The sequence below is a fragment of the Schistocerca serialis genome, chromosome 1 (genome assembly GCF_023864345.2).
Source record: "Schistocerca serialis cubense isolate TAMUIC-IGC-003099 chromosome 1, iqSchSeri2.2, whole genome shotgun sequence".
In the NCBI taxonomy this organism is placed as follows: domain Eukaryota; kingdom Metazoa; phylum Arthropoda; class Insecta; order Orthoptera; family Acrididae; genus Schistocerca; species Schistocerca serialis.
Genome location: NC_064638.1, coordinates 269,035,013 through 269,047,441, shown reverse-complemented (window position 1 = coordinate 269,047,441; position 12,429 = coordinate 269,035,013). Strand labels below are relative to the sequence as shown.

Below are 12,429 nucleotides of genomic sequence, written 5' to 3'. Positions count from 1 at the left end.
TATCCTGATCTCTGTTTGGAGAAACTTAAGGTTTGTGAAACAGACGTAACTTCGCAGAGTAGCTCGGTGCGAATGAATGTAATCGTGATTTGCAGCCCGTCACTCGACCTACCGCAAGTAAAACGGCCGTGCACAGGACTCACTTCCATTTATTCGAGCTGTCTCAGTCGACGGTAATTTATGAAATAAATAGCGGCTATAAAGCTTTCGTAAGTGGCAGCAAGTTTTCCGTTATCTCAGCCTCGGAAAGAACAATTCTGATACACGCAGTTTACCCTGGAGGTGTAGAGGCTGAGAGCGGAAGGAAGAAAAGTAGCTCATTAGCGTACGGGGGAAGAGTAAAAAGCTTCGTCATGGCGAAAGTAGTGCACGGCAGTACATTTAGGCCATAACCTCGACAACTGCCTTAAATCCCGGGCCCGGAAAAATTACCAGCGTTCGCCGGCAACTTTGTATTATATGCGGGGCGCAAGTTGTCCGAGCGAGTACCTGCTGGCGGCGCGCTACCTGTGCTGTGCTGTGCTGCGCTCCGTCGTGCTGCCTGGTAGAGACCTTAAAAAGTTTTCTTATTAAAGAGCCAGGGCGGCGGGATGTGCACCGCGAGGGTATGGCCGCCTCCTAGCAACCTGCCGCCCACATATTGGGGGAGCGGGGGGGGATTCCCCCATCCTTCGCAGCAGCAGATCAAGCTTCAGCTGATACCTGCTGCACAAAAGATGCGGCATTACTGTGCAAGGCATCCTGTACACTATAATGCACTTTCGGACGTTCATTTCTTGACATCTACGATGGTGTCGATTAAAACTGCAACACAACAAAGGATAGAAAAGACGTTTTACTTACTGTGCGTGTACGTGGTAGCAGGAAGCACACAAGGAAACAAGCCGATCAATTAGAGTCGGTCAAATAGCTGACCACCTTGTTTCGTACATAAACTAAACTCCTCCCGCACAGACCATGAAGGCCCAAAGGGGCCGACGGGCCGCCGTGTCATCCTCAGACCACAGACGTCACTGGATGCGGATATGGAGGGCCGTGGTCAGCACACCGCTCTCCCGGCCGTATGTCAGTTTCCGAGACCGGAGCCGCTACTTCTCAATCAAGTAGCTCCTCAGTTTGCCTCACAAGGGCTGAGTGAACCCCGCTTGCCAGCAAAGCTCGGCAGACCGGATGGTCACCCATCCAATTGCTAGCCCAGCCCGACAGCGCTTAACTTCGGTGATCTGACGGGAACCGGTGTTACCACTGCGGAAATGCCATTGGCGGTTTCATACATGATAAAAAGTAGTGTCAACACAGTGATCCTTCTTACCAGACTTTACAGACCGACGTTCACTGTGTTATATGCCGTGAATACAATCGCTTCACATCTCGATCACCTCCTCTTCAAATAGGCGGAAGAAGTGGTACAGGCTCTGCGCATCAATCTCTGTGGATGTCTAGCACGGACCGCCTGGTGATACGGATGATCTCTCCTCTTGTTTTGTAGCGTGTGCTACCAAGAGATTCACTTTGGTGACCAGATGGTCGGGTGAACATGGTGGATATTCCAATGTTTCCCAACACCCACCTACTCTCGAACTCCTGTGTAGGATCGACGCGTGTCTTTGTGCGCTGTTCGGGAGGATAATGGGTTGGGTTAGTTTGTTTGGGGGAGGAGGCCATATAACGAGGTCATCGGAAGGACGTTCTAACAATACCACCACTTGCAAAGTAGGTTAGAAATCAGATTAATAATGTTGCTCACGCAGCATATGTTCGCTTTATCGGGCAACAACAAAGTTATAGACTGTGGATGGTATCGTCAGAATGGAAATAATGAAGTCACTGTAAAAGAGTCATTAATTTTGGCATTTATCTTGAATGGATTCCCACGTAGATTTCGTCGAAGTTGTTATGGCTCATCTTGTTGATTCTGGGGTGATTCCACTTTGACTGCTAGAAGGTCCAGATCTGTATTTTAGCAATATTTGAAGACCTAAAAAATGTGTTTTTCAGGAAATTCTTAATGATCAAACAATCAAAGATCAGAACAATGGTATGGTAGAAATAATTTTTGACTTGGTGTTCACGATCCACATTTTTATTAAACTTCTTGTAAATTCTCATATACTTCTTCTTAATTGTCACACTATCAAGAAAACAGTATTGTATCAATCTTTATAAATTTAATTTCCACTTTAACCAAACACGAGACTTGACTGTTCTTTTACAAAGCGAAATAACAACTTAACTTCTGCAAAGTGAAACAAAGACTGCTCTGTGTGTATTCGCGCCAAAACTGTTACAAGTAAGTCAAAGAGTATGACATTCTCACAGAAAGGAATACACACAAGAACCATATCATTGTAATATATCGATACATCGGAGTACCCATACATTAATAAAACCAAATGTGAATATTGTGACAAAAATATGTCTGTTACTTCGCAGAAAAGTAGTACGATATTACTGGTATCGAGAACTGGGGTTGGAGTGCCGTAATGGTCACGTAAATAAAGAACCGTTAAACGGGGAAGGAAGTCAGCCGTGTCCTTTCAAAGGAACCATCCCGCTATTTTCCTAGAGCGATTTAGGGAAATCACGGAAAACCTAAATCAGGATGGCCGGACGCGGGATTGAACCGTCGTTCTCCCGAATGCGAGTCCAGTGTGCTAGCCACTGTGCCATCTCGCTCGGTGAACTATAATAGGATGTAGTTCCGTAAAGGTGCCACCACTTTTATCTCAGTGCCCGACAAAAGTTATGTCGCAAGAAATTGCAGAAACAGGCTGGAGTGACCGTCTGTGCCTGCTGTACAATGTGATGCAGGATTAACCCATCGTTACTGTAGGCCACAATAACCACCACTTTGGTACTTTTAGGTTCACGGAGCACGTTCTGTGGGCGAGGGGAACCAGAGCGTCTCCATTCAATACCGCTTTAATGGTGGTTCGCACGGCAGAGCCCAGGTATTGCCCACGTGAACACTTCAACCTCCGTGTGGTACCTACGGAACAGTTTATTTGCAAGTGCATAACGATGATACTATTATACCTCGCTCATTTCGTACGGTATCCAACGCTCTGCAATTTTACGGAACCCAAGAATATAGAGCAAAATGTGGAGCACTGTTTTGTGGTACACGCCTACCTCTGCGGTTAACTCACGCACTGGTCATTGGCGATCCAGATCCAGCACAGAGGTAGGGAGCTCAATTGTTATGTTGTCGGTGTGGAGTCGTCCCGAACGGAGTCGATCTTGTATGACATTCCTGCCATTGCTACAGAATTTCATCCATCTCGCCACTGTGCTGCACGGCCATGCCGCATCTGGACAAGCCTCACGCAGCATTGTTGTCCATTCCGACAACGTGGCACTTCAGTCTTGATCCACGCGCATTTTTAACGTTTCCTAAATCCACTGTTACGCCGCTTGGGCTGGCCTCTTGCACTTTATGACAGTACACACTAAAACTGACTCAAACACAGCCCTCTGGCTCACTGCGTTACTTCAGCTGTCCTTATTCTATCAGCTACCTTCAACATTGATGCACATCCTTCATGTTACAGCAGTGTTATTTATTAGGCAACCCTCGTATCATGCTACGTACAGCGTAAGGAGGAACGAGGACTGTCGTTTTTAATGACATAAACAATTACAACAGATCAATCAATAATACCTCATGCATGTTCCCCTCGTGAAAGTGAAGCGATGGTTAATCAATTTTTATTCAAACATAAAGCAAATGAATTTGATCCCCTGTTAAATTCATCGTATGTACATGTTCCAGACTGTATTTTGTAGTAGACGTTAGCCAAAAAACACACCAGGCTACAGTGGTGCGGGCGAGTCCCTTAGTCGTCTGTTCACAACGGCCCGGAGGACTTCTGCCTTTTAGGAAAAAAAGGTGCTGTCTAGCCGGTCCAGGCAGGGCTGCTAAACTAAACTAAACTCCGTCCGAACAGACCAAAAGGCCCAACGGCACCGACCGGCCGCCGTGTCATCCTCAGCCCACAGGCATCACTGGATGAGGATATGGAGGGACATGTGGTCAGCACAGCGCATTCCCGGCCTTATATCAGTTTATGAAACTGGAGCCGCTACTTCTCAGTTAAGTAGCTCCTCAGTTTGCCTCACAAGGGCTGAGTGCAATCAGCTTGCCACCAGCGCTCGGCATACCCGACGGTCACCCATGCAGCTGCTAGCCTGGCTCGACAGCGCTTAACTTCGGTGATCTGATCGGGAGTGTTATCACTGCGTCAAGGCCGTTGGCTCACCAGGGCAGCACCCATGCAATAATTGTTGGAGAGATGTTTTGTCTCTTTTAGTTGCGCTCCTAGGTCAATCTTCCCGAGCTATTCCTCATGTCACCCTGGTGCCGATCAGACTCCAGCCAAGTCTCCAATGGTCGTGATGTAAGATGACGCCGGTGAGTCCGCGCAGAATACTGTGGCTGGTAGATGCGCAGACAGTTGAGTACACATGACGAGAAACGTTGTAGTGGGGGTTGCGGGAAGGCGCTGGAGGAAAAGTGCCGTTCTGAACTCAAGCCTACATTCGTATTTTTTTTTTTTATGTTAAGTGGGGCATCTCCGCGCCCACAATAGTATGGTTACCTTTAAAAAAGATCTTCACATCTTCTTTGGTTAGTATCTAAAAAGAATTCCATCGAAAATGCAGGTATTTATTTTCGCCTTGCTTGTTAACAATCTTTAACATTCAAAGAAGCCTCTTGAGCGGCGAACATCGGGTAAAAACTACTCATTTCTCTGGTTTCCGTGTTAAAAATTGCTTCTTTTGCCAAAACACTACTAACATGTGCAGAAGCAATTGCTAGAGAGTTCTGAAACAGTGGTTTATTAAGTTTATTACCTGAAGAAAAGTAAGGTCAGTATCTTGCGAGAAAGCACACTCTCAGTACAGAAAAAAAAAGAAGTATTGACCTACACTGTTCCAAAACCCATTGTATTTCTCGCTTCATCACATTGTTTCTGCATCTACATATACATAATGGATACTCTGCAAATCACATTTAAGCACTTAGCAGAGGGTTCATCGAACCACCTTCACCATTCTCTCTTATTCCAATCTCGTGTAGCGCGCGGAATGAACGAACACCTGTGTCTTTCCGTACGAGCTCTGATTTCCCTTATTTTATCAGGGTGATTGTTTCTACCTATGTAGGTCGGTGTCAACAAAATATTTTTGCATTGGGAGGAGAAAGTTGGTGATTGGACTTTCATGTGAAGATTCTGTCGCAACGAAAAACGCCTTTCTTTTAATGATGTCCAGCCCGAATCCTGTATCATTTTAGTGGTACTCTCCCCAATATTTTGCGATAATACAAAACGTGCTGCCCTTCTTTGAGCTTTTTCAATGTACTCCGTCAAACCTATATGGTAAGGATCCCACACTGCGCAGCAGTACTCTAAAAGAGGACGGACAAGAGTGGTCTAGTTAGTCTCCTTAATAGATCAGTTACATTTTCTAAGTGTCCTGCCAATAAAACGCAGTCTTTCCTTAGCCTTCTCCACAACATTTTCTATGGGTTCTTTCCAATTTAAGTTGCTCGTAATTGTAATTCCTAGGTATTTATTTGAATTTACAGCCTTTCTATTTGACTGATTTATCGTATAACCGAAGTTTAACGGACTCCTTATAGCACTCATATGGATGACCTCACACTTTTCTTCATTTAGGGTCAACTGCCAATTTTCGCACCATTCAGATATCTTTACTAAATCGTTTTGCAATTTGTTTTGGTCTTCTGATGACTTTATTAATCGATAAACGACAGCGTCATCTGCAAACAACCGAAGACGGCTGCACAGATTGTCTCCCAAATGCCGGCCGGTGTGGCCGTGCGGTTAAAGGCGCTTCAGTCTGGAACCGCGTGACCGCTACGGTCGCAGGTTCGAATCCTGCCTCGGGCATGGATGTGTGTGATGTCCTTCGGTTAGTTAGGTTTAAGTAGTTCTAAGTTCTAGGGGACTGATGACCACAGATGTTAAGTCCCATAGTGCTCAGAGCCATTTGAACCATTTTTTTGTCTCCCAGATCGTTTAAATAGATAAGGAACAGCAAAAGGCCTATAACACTACCTTGGCAAACGCCAGAAATCAGTTCAGTTTTACTCGATGACTTTCCGTCAGTGACTACGAACTATGACCTGTCTGACATGAAATCACAAATCCAGTCACGTAACTGAGACGATATTCCACAAGCAGGCAATTTCATTATAAGCCGCTTGTGTGGTACAGTGTCAAAGGCCTTCTGGTAATCTAGAAATACGAAATCGACGTGAAATCCTTTGTCAATAGCATTCAACACTTCATGCGAATAAATAGCTAGTTGTGTTTCACAAAAAAATGTGTTCTAAACCCATGCTGACTGTGTGTCAATAGACCGTTTTCTTCGAGATAATTCATAATGTTCGAACACAATTTATGTTCTAAAATCCTGCTACATATCGACGTTAACGATATGGGCCTGTAATTTAATGGATTACTCATACTGCCTTTCTTGAATAGCGGCGTGACCCGTACAATTTCCAGTCTGGGTACGGATCTTTCGTCGAGTGAACGGTTGTATATGATTGTTTAGTATGGAGCTAATGCATCAGCATACTCGGAAAGGAACCTAACTGGTATACAGTCTGGAGCAGAGGACTTGCTTTTATTAAGTGATTCAAGTTGATTCACTACTCCAAGGATATTTGCTTCTACGTTACTCATGCTTTCGGCTGTTCTTGATTCGAATTCTGGAATATTTACTTCGTCTTCTTTCGCGAAGGCATTTCGGAAGCCTGTGTTTAGTAACTGCTTTGGCAGCACTGTCTTCGATAGCATCTCCATTGCTATCCCGCAGAGAAGGCATTGATTTTTTCTTGCCGCTAACATACTTCACATACGACCAGGATCTCTTTGGATTTTCTGCCACGTTTTCATCGTCGGAAATAGGGTGGAGAATGATGTTTTGCGTAATAACCATATAGTAAAAACTTTCCTCTTTGTAAGCTATCATTTTCCAACATTTCATTTCGTTATTTCAAACCGTTTATGATATATGAGGAATGCTGTAGTTATTTTACTCTGGCTTTAGCATTGGCCCGGTGCGATCGGAAATGAGTGTGCTATGTCAGATCAATTGTGGCATGATTGGTCACAGATAGAGGCCTCCACTCTAGTGGAAATAGAAATCTAATACATCAACTAAATTTCATACAGGGTTTCATATTATGTAATATGCACCAAACACAAAACCATAGTGATCCCTATTGTTATTGAAATTTTTTTTCGGATTACGCACAGTGTCTTACTTCCACGTAAATATCGCAATAACTATGACCATTAACGAAATGATGGGGGCATCGTCATAAAGTTTCTAACATTCTGTGTGGTGTCTGTTTGTTCTATATCGTGTCTCCCTACCACTTTCGCGCAACGACGCTCTGAGCATGTTTTTTAGGGAATTGACTTGTTTGAACCTGGGACCTGTTGCTGGTAAGGAGACGTCAGACCACAAATGACATGTAGAATTCAGAAGAGTTCAGTGAGACTAGCGATGATATAACCAAATACTTAATGATTTCAGCGTCAGCTCCACTGCACACTCTGTAAAAGAATCTTAATACTAACTAAATTTAGTGGAAGGGGTTCAAGACTTTCCTATTTTTAGTTAGCTGGTAAAATAACGTCGAAAAAGCAGTTAACTTTACAATTGGAAATTTTATTCTACTCACAAAACATTGTTTATAAATTGCACTATTGATAAAAGGAAATGTTTTAATACAGGATGGTAAAACCCAACTGCGTTCAACAAAAATGTGAACGAATATTCCCTGAATGGGTTTCCAAGTTCTACAATGGATCGAAGGATGACCTATGACATATCACATCTATAATCTAGGTTTAAATTAAGTTTCACAAGAGAGAAAACTCAATTATCTTTAATTACTTATCTAACTTGTCGTAAATTACAGTGGCTGATGTGGCTTCTCAATAACTATATAACAGAAAAATCATCGCGTTTCAGATTTTTACTTCAAGTGGCAAATGTGAACACCATGAGCTTTAATTGACGATCGACACCAGTATTACGCAAAAAGGGGGTGTAACAGATGAGACTTCTGCAGTTCTGAGTGAAGCTTTATGCGCTGTTATGCGGCATCGCGTGCGTTCATTACCATGTCGGTGTTCGTCAGGGGGTGGCGGACAGCGCAGCTCCGCTCACCTCGCCGTCTCGGAAGCAACTCTCCCCTAACTTCTCCTTACTACAATTTACCGAAGTTGGTTTAAAAAAAAAAACTATCTGGCTGTATTTTCATCTGACCAATCAGGGTCTCAATGTTAACCTTAAGCTCCGCCTACAAAAATTGTGTCTATCCAATGAGAAATGTTATACTTTTCGTGGTGGGGCAATGTTTTTTAAAGTTTGCAACGTAACAGAGACGCGAAAAAGTCTCACGCTAAAACTTGCAGCTGGTGTGATCCTTTTAGCGTTATCGTAAGATCTATACTGTTCTTCTGGAGGGCTCTAGCTTTTAACATGGGCTGGGGGGTGGTCCTGACGTAACAGAGACGCGAAAAAGTCTCACGCTAAGGCTCTAGCTTTTAACATGGGCTGGAGGGTGGTCCTAACGGTTAGCTGGTGACGTGGGTGTCCGTCCCTTATCGTAGGGCCTTCTAACTAAACACAGTTCTGCTCTCGGCTTCTGTTCTCGTTTCTCCCCTCGGAACTGCGTCTGTCTCACGGTGGGAAGGTATGACATGCACTTAGGCATTCTTGTGTTAGTCTGTGGTATTCCATTTGCTCACTCGTTATTCGTATTTGTTGTTGTTGTGGTCTTCAGTCCTGAGACTGGTTTGATGCAGCTCTCCATGCTACTCTATCCTGTGCAAGCTTTTTCATCTCCCAGTACCTACTGCAACCTACATCCTTCTCAATCTGCTTAGTGTATTCATCTCTTGGTCTCCCTCTACGATTTTTACCCTCCACGCTGCCCTCCAATACTAAATTGGTGATCCCTTGATGCCTCAGAACATGTCCTACCAACCGATCCCTTCTTCTGGTCAAGTTGTGCCACAAACCTCTCTTCTCCCCAATCCTATTCAATACTTCCTCATTAGTTATGTGATCTACCCATCTAATCTTCAGCATTCTTCTGTAGCACCACATTTCGAAAGCTTCTATTCTCTTCTTGTCCAAACTATTTATCGTCCATGTTTCACTTCCATACATGGCTACACTCCATACAAATACTTTCAGAAATGATTTCCTGACACTTAAATCTATACTCGATGTTAACAAATTTCTCTTCTTCAGAAACGCTTTCCTTGCCATTGCCAGCCTACATTTTATTCGTATTACTTTTGTTAATTTAATGTCACGATTTATTCGGAGCTATGTGACATACTACTGGTATGCTTATCATGTCAGGGTTTTCATGGAAGGCGTGGGATTTGCCTGACACCTTAAAAGTTGACATATAAATCTATAAGTAATGCAAAAATGAAATTGTTTTACTTAATAGTTTCTAGAAAATCTCGTGAGAAAAATTGCCGGGCGTGTGCCTCGACTTTATCATCGCTGAGCAGCCGAAAGATGGCAGACACTGTCAGCCCCCCTGCGCACTGAGCTAGGTGGCGCAGTGGTTAGCACACTGGACTGGCTTTCGGGAGGACGACGATTCAAATCCGCGCCTGGTCATCCTGATTTGGGTTTTCCGTGATTTCACTAAATCGCTGCAGGTAAATGCTGGGATGGTTGCTTTGAAAGGGGACGGCCGAATTCCTTCCCTCTCCTTGACACAATCCGAGATTGTTCTCGTCTCTACTGACCTTGATGTCTACGGGACATTAAACTCGATCTTCCTTCCTTCCTCCCCTTCCGAAAAAATGAATGAACCTGCCCAGCGCTTTTGGTCACTGCGCATTGGCCATCTTATCCTCTGCAGGCTATAGCCGCATTTCTGTGTCCACAAAGTAAAGGGTGTTTATTAATGAATATCGGGGTTTTTACGCTTTGTAATATTTATTACATTAAACTTACAGTTATAAATGATATGTCAAATAAAGGAGTAACCCAAACAGTTGTATTTGGCACCAGTGCGCATGCGCAGCGCGCAATGTTTCCGCCGCAATCCGAACTTCACTCTGCCCAAATACTGGGTAGGCCGCAAGAGGCCCAATGATAGGGCTGGTTTTGCATGGCCTCCACGTTCACGTGACCTAACGCCATGCGATTTTTTCCTTTGGGGCTTCATCAAGGATCATGTGTACGTGCCTCCGCTACCAGCAAACCTCCAGGAAATAAGAAACGGGATTGAAGCAGCTGTTGCTACAATCACTGAAGACACACTTATCAACGTTTGGGAGGAACTCGGCTATAGACTTGATGTGTGCCACGTGACAAATTGTGCTCACATTTAACATTTATAAGGTTCTTGGTAAAACTGTTTGAGTTGCTCTTTCATTTGGCGTGTCATTTTTAACTGTAATTTTAATGTAATTAATATTATAAAGCGTTAAAACGCCGATATTCATTTATAAACACCCTATAGTTATTGTCGCGACAAACTGGCGCCACACAGTTCGGTAGAAAACAAACTTTTCCACTCGTGGACGGCAAAAAGCTAACTGGCCGCTCGCTAAATTTCATGTAGAAAGGAAGTGCAACATTGTCTTCATCTCGCCGGACCTGTGGTTGTACGATTACGATTGGACTAGCGCAAGTTACGCGTTTCTCTTTGAAGAGTACAAGTGAAATAGGGGTGCGAAGTACGAAAAACATTCTGGCGTGAAGCTCCGAGTGGAACAGGGGTCTCTTCAATGCTGGCGGCCTACCCTGAGTGGCGCGGCTTGGGGCCTCTGAGAGCAGAGTTGGAAACAGCTGACGTCGCCTTAACTCTGAAATGGCGGGAAAGTGCAGCATCACTAAATAGCACTCTTGGCCTGAGCCGAATTTGTCAACTCTCACGGAACTCACAAGTTTCACTTTCAACTATCGTCATCCCATTAATTCGACTAGTCGCTGCTCTTTAACTCGTGAGTGGACGACATGTTCGTGATTGCTTATCCATTGCCGGACGGATGTACTTCAACCAATGAATGTTTAACAGTATACTCGAAGAAGTTGTTTTTGTCCCTTTAGGTCGCATAGGTTTCGGCCAAACTCATTCTAAGTGATGGCTCGTGTTCCGTTTTGTTACTTTTTGTTGCGCCCCAAACAACAGTCTACGAGAGGGATGGTCAACCAGTAACGCAACACCTTTTTTGTTTTCAAAGCAGGTGGTATTAATGCAGCATTAATGCACCATATATATTCCCCATTCTTTTGACTCCAAAACCGTATTTTTCAACTCAATCTCCGTTCAATGCGACGGCCTTACGCCACCTCAGCCGGAGGGCTTGAATGCCCGCACGGCACCACTCTACTGATCGATGTTGGAGCCAACTTCTTGCGACTCGCATTCGGGAGGACGACGGTTCAATCCCGCATCCGCCCATCCTGATTTTGGTTTTCCGTGATTTCCCTAAATCACTCCAGGCAAATGCCGGGATGGTTCCTTTGAAAGGGCACTGCCGACTTACTTCCTCGTACTTCCCTAATCCCATGAGACCGATGACCTCGCTGTTTAGTCTCTTTCCCCAAACAATCCAGTCCAACTTCTTGCTTCATCTGTGACGTCCCCATCACCCACTTACGGATTCCCGTGGAGTACACCCTTCATAGGAACAAACAGGAACCCGGAGGGCACCCTGCTTTGTGGGTCCCAACTGAGCGACGAGTGTGTCAGCACTATCAGCAGAGACGCCCAGTAGAACAGGGAGGTATATATTTGTGGCCACCTCAAACGAGAGAGTCCGCACGTTCCAACATTGCAGGAGTCACAGCTGTGTGCGGCCGGTCGGCACGCTGGAGATCGGGCAGGGTTCGGCGACCTTGGTGCGATGATGACCGTGGCCTCGTCCAACGACTCACGGTGCTTCTGTTCATTTACAGGTCTCCGTAGACATTCTGCAAGCACCTATGAATATCTACGATGCTCTGGTTTTCTGCAAAAAGTAACTCAATGACAGCTCTCTGCTTGGATGACACCTCCGTTATAGACACCATTTTGAAGTCTAGGTATAGTATCCCACCAATCGGAACTTTACGAATCGATAGGGGATGAAGCGGGAATATTCCGTGATATCTCATAGCAATTACCACACTTTTTCAACTGACATCAGTCGAGGAACAAAATGTGTTGCCTTACTTATTGAACGCTTCTCTCTCATGTCCATTTCTTATGTTACTTGAAGATGTCAGTCCACATTCAGAAGTCCCTTTGAGTTGCACACATCATGTAGAATCCTTACTGCCAGAATGATGTTTGTGTGTAATAGTAAACAATCTAATGTGTTCTAGACAAAGACTCTCATTTAAGTACTAGGGGGACCGGAA

At 44.5% G+C, this 12,429-nt stretch overlaps 1 pseudogene; it reads right to left on the bottom strand.

Annotated features, from left to right (window-relative positions):
- Window positions 1-1,146: 1,146 nt before the first annotated feature.
- On the bottom strand, window positions 1,147-1,264 carry LOC126425156 (5S ribosomal RNA; annotated as a pseudogene).
- Between the last annotated feature and the right edge of the window lie 11,165 nt (window positions 1,265-12,429).